We start from the raw sequence: 4,712 nt of genomic DNA on the forward strand, positions 1-4,712 counted from the left end.
GCCACCAGATTCCTCATGCCGTGAAGAATCTCTCTGCAGTCTATTTCCGGCAAAGCTGTAATCGGGCCCCAAACAACCTATGATTTACATCCTGGCCGGTGTAAAAGATATGGTGCAGAGTGTGCTCTGTGTGTTTGTATAAATCTCCCTCCTCAAAATATCTCCCACAGTTGACTGACGGCCCATGTAATTTAGCAGAAGGCTAAAAATTAAAATCTTCGAGCCTGCTGAGGGAGCGAGAGAATCAGTAACGCTGCGGCACCGCCCCCTCGCCCGGCCCGGCTTGGCAGATGCCAGTGCTGTTCATTTTGGAGATGGAACAAAATATTTGTATTTAGATTTATTAAGTCATTATTCCACCATTTGTTCCAATGCGCTTTATTAAAACCAGATCGCATCTCTGTTTTGAAAGTATTACCTGATTTACATAAGCCGGTCCCAGCCCTAATTACGGCTTCTTTCGGTGCCTTTTCATTCCGAGGGAGGCTTGCTGTCCCCTCCCGTTTTTGTCGCCTGTCTTTATGGCCCATATGTCTGACTTGAGATAGCAAGAATCCTCGGCCTATAAATAGAGCTGGGAGCAGCTCCCTGCCAGTTATGTGTCCACACACCGACATTACCATAATTGCGACAGTGAGTGTGTAATCTCTCTAATCACACGTTCCAGTCGGAAAGCTGGGTTGGGTTTCATAAATTGTATAATTTGAGGCTTTCCTGAGCTCACCACCGGGCGGGCGGGCTGCCGCAGGTCATCCCGGGCTTGGCTGCATTCCTCCGCCTCGCGCGGCCTGCCCGGGTGGACAGTGACACACAGCTGAGGCAGGCGCTAGGCTGTGGGTGAGGGCGGTGCCCCCGTTACGCCCGAGCAAGGCCACTGGGACGTAGGAGGAGCATAACCTGTTTGCACACGTCGCCCGTGAACATGTGTCCCGTGAACCTTCAGGGAACGTTGTCTAAACATTGCTGTCACACGGATGAAGCCGTCAAGGATCCGAGAGTCACGAAGCGAGCAGCTGAGACTGTAAGGCAGGTCGGACACGGCTCGGGCGCACCCTCCAGCAGGAGTTGTGGCAGCCCTCCAGGGGCTCCATGTTCCTTCCTCCAAAACACTTCCGTGGTAGTGAATTCCCAGGCCCACCCAGGAAGACCTTTGCATAGGTGACAAGACCAAGACTCAAGACACAGCAAGATGGAGTGCGCCGCCCGGGTCACACAGTTTGACGGGCTCCCAGGCGGCCCCGCACCTGCGCGTGCCCTTCCCGAAGCCGCAGTGCAGGTGCCCTCTGGGGGTCCTTCCCTCCTCTTTCGGAGCCCTGTTTTCCTCGCCGGCCTCTCAGAGGGATGCTGTAATTGGGCTGGAGCGAGCCACCGGAGCCCTGGGGGAAGTGGGGAGGGCAGGGGGGCCGCCTTCTGCCAGCCTCCCCAGGACCCCTGGGGCAGCTAACCCAGGCCTGGTGGGGGCTCAAGGAAATTGCCTCCGAAGCCCCCGGGGACCGCTAGGGAAAGGGCTTCTTTTGTTTTGTGTGACAAGCTTCCTCTGGGCAATGTTATTCACGCTCAAGGTCCCCTGGGTGGCTGATGACACCCTGATAGATGGGCTGGTCCCCACAGATGAGCGGGCTCTGCTGCGCCCGGTAATTGCCCAGCCTGCGAAGTTTCAGATGTCTATTAGCTGCTTTAAGCCGAGTGCTACTCCACCTTGGGGCTGTCCCAGGACGGCCGCGGCCCACGCCCTCTCTGTCTCTCTCCATCTCTTAGAAGGACCCCCTAATCCAACACTCTGAATTGCTCCAGGTTTCAGAAAGGAGACGAGACCCTCGTGGGGCCATAACTCACCCGAGCTCTGTCTTTGTGGTGGTCGCTGCGTGGCACGTGCAGGCAGGAGAAGTGTGTGTACGTCTACACGCACATGCACACTCATATGGGCACCCGCGGGCATGTCCTCTGCACGCCTGTCCCTGCAGCTCCTGGCTGGGCCTCCTGCTTCTGGAGTGGCCCCGCCAGTGTTCCAGGCCAGACTGGGACTAGGACTCCTGCCTCAGCCTGCTCCTAGAATGTCCCCATACCTCACATGGCTCTGTCACTGCCCCTGACCCATGGACTGACCTTGGGCCTGGCCTGGCCCATAAGATGGGGACACGGTGCCTTCACTTTCTCTCCCACAGGCCCTGAGTACCAGAGCCCTGGAAATGCCCGCTGAGAGGACGAGTCGAAAGCAGGCAGGCTGGCCCAGGGTCTCCTGGGAGTGCCAGGCCAGCATAACCCCAAGTGTGGTCTCCAGAGCAGCCGCTGGCCCCCGCAGCACCCCAGAGCCGGTGGCACTGCAGATCCACAGGCCCTGCCCGGACCTACTGAATTATGCTCTCAGGGTGGGCTGGGGACCCTGTATTTCAACAGACCCTTAGGTATTTTGGATGTATGCCTACGTTTGCACAGAAGGGTCCAGGCCCAGCGTCTCCCTGGAGAGCTTTCTCAGACGGAGCGTCCTTGGGGCTGTGTGTCCCCAGGATCCGAGGACATGGCCTTCCAGAGCAGGCAGGGGAAGCAGGGCCCCCGGGACTCCCCTCACTGCACAGCTCCCCACTACATGGGCCCCCTCTGAATCTCCAGCTCCCAGCCCGACCTGCTCCCACCACCAAGCACGCCGGCCCTACCCCACCTCACCCCTCCCAGGGCTCGGCCCAGCCCCCGGCGGCCCTCCAGGCTTCCCTCGGGCAGAAGTCCCTCTCCCTCCTCAGGGCTCCCGTGGCTCGCTCTTAGAGCAGAAAGCTCATGTCTGCGCCGGGCCTGGATCGCCCTGCTAGGATCAGAAGTCCCATAGTGCCAGGCAGTGGCCAGCACACAGTGGGTCTGCAATGCACATGTACATGCATGTGCGTGTGCACACGCTCAACTCCCCTGGCCACTGGGTCCCCAGGGCCTGCGCTCTGTGGGGAACCCTGACGTTCCAGACCCTCAGGAGACGCCATCGCCTGACAACCAGCGAGGGCTCCGGACTCCCTTCTTCCCTGTGGCGCCTGGAGGCGACCTCAAGGCAACCTCGCAGGCCAAGCCAGGGAGCGCCACTCACCTGCCTCTCCTGGTTCCCACAGTGCCCGCCCAGGCCAGCCTCTAGCCAAGACCATCCTCTGCAAAGCCTGCAGCTTGGGCCGAACATATTCCTCACACCTGGCGGCCACAGAAGCCTGCCATGTGACCTGCCACCTTGCTTTGGACCAGGGCTCACAAGCCAGCTCTGTGAGTGAGGAGCAGGTTGGGCTGGCAGCACCCTGGGGTGCCTGCCCACCACAGGCTGCATCTCCCAGCCCTGATCCAAGCCTGCCGCCTCCGGGACACCCTCCCTGGTGCTCTGACCTCAGAGGCAGGGGGGGCGGGGGCCCCCCCCCCCCCCCCCCACCCCCCGCCCCCCTCCCCCGGGCCCGCAGAGCCTTCCTCAGCCCCTTCCTCATGAGGCTTGAGATTCACCTGAAGACAGCAGGTGGTCCCCGCTGCCTGGCCGCTCCAGATCCACCCGCCGGACGCTGGCCGAGCCCCCACCATCCCCACTTCCCTGCCCTTTCCGAGTCCCGCTCCCCCAGATGGTGCTCACCCTGGCTCCCCTCTGCCAGCCCCTTACCCCCTTAAGTATGTCACCCGCGTCACCCGGAACTGGTGGCTGGGTCAACAGATGCAGGCACTCGGCTGGGGTGGGATGGGGAAGGACGACCATCGTGTGATGAAATGGCACTGCAAAGTAAGATCAGGACACTCTGAAGTCCTGGGGTGGGCCCGCGCTGTGGGTTTGAGTCCGTTTGCCAGCCTGGGCCTGTCAGATAGAAGGCTGGCCCTCCAGGCACGCAGCATCGGCTTGTGATCACGGACGTAGCCGTGACCGTGTGGGCTGTGAGTGCGCATGCACGCATGTGTTCCTGCAGGCACGGACGGGCCCCTCACCTGCTTCTGCCCCATAGTCCTTTATTTACCCCCCGGAGGGGTGCCTGTCCATGAACTGCTACCCATATTCCTGGGACACCCAGGGGCGTCGGGTCCTCCGCCGACCCCAGCTTCCTGCACTCGGTCCCTCCCTAGGTTGGCCGACACCGACCCGTGACAAAGCTCTCCTGGTGAGGATCGCTTACTCCCTGTTTGCTCAGAGCTCAGAAGCGATCTCCTCAGCAGGCCTGGAAAGCACCCTGCAGTATGAGGTGAGTCAGGAGGGTGCAAATTGGGAGCTTAGATGGCCGATAAAAGGGCCGTTTGTTTCCCTGGCAACGCGGCCGCGTCTGTTGCCACATCTCAGAGCTGGACTGGCGCCCCTGGAGTGTGGAGCTGACGGGTGCTGAGGTTTCCTGCTGGTACTTGTCCCCAGGACGGTTGCAGCCCGAGCTGCCTCTCACTTGCACAATTCCTGGGCAGGAGCTCTCGGCAAGCGCTCCAGAGCTCCGGTGCTGCAGGAGGCCTCCCTGCCTGCAGGGCCAGCACCTTCCTCTGCCCACCGGCAGGATTCCTGGCCAGGCCCGGTCTCGCCCTCTGGGGAAGGACCCTGATTGCTTTTGTTTGTTCGTTTAATACTCTGTTCTACGTTTGAATTTATTTTTAAATGCACACTTTATTTCTTGTATGAACAAGAGAGACAGGAAGAGAGGCAGGTATCCCCAATAGGGGCTTGAGCCTACAACCCGCCCCCAGCCTCGGCCAGCCCTGGGTCATTCTCAGGGAGGGTTGTGGCTTGT

The sequence above is a fragment of the Tupaia chinensis genome, unplaced genomic scaffold (assembly GCF_000334495.1).
Source record: "Tupaia chinensis unplaced genomic scaffold, TupChi_1.0 Scaffold138425_1, whole genome shotgun sequence".
Taxonomy (NCBI): Eukaryota; Metazoa; Chordata; class Mammalia; order Scandentia; family Tupaiidae; genus Tupaia; species Tupaia belangeri.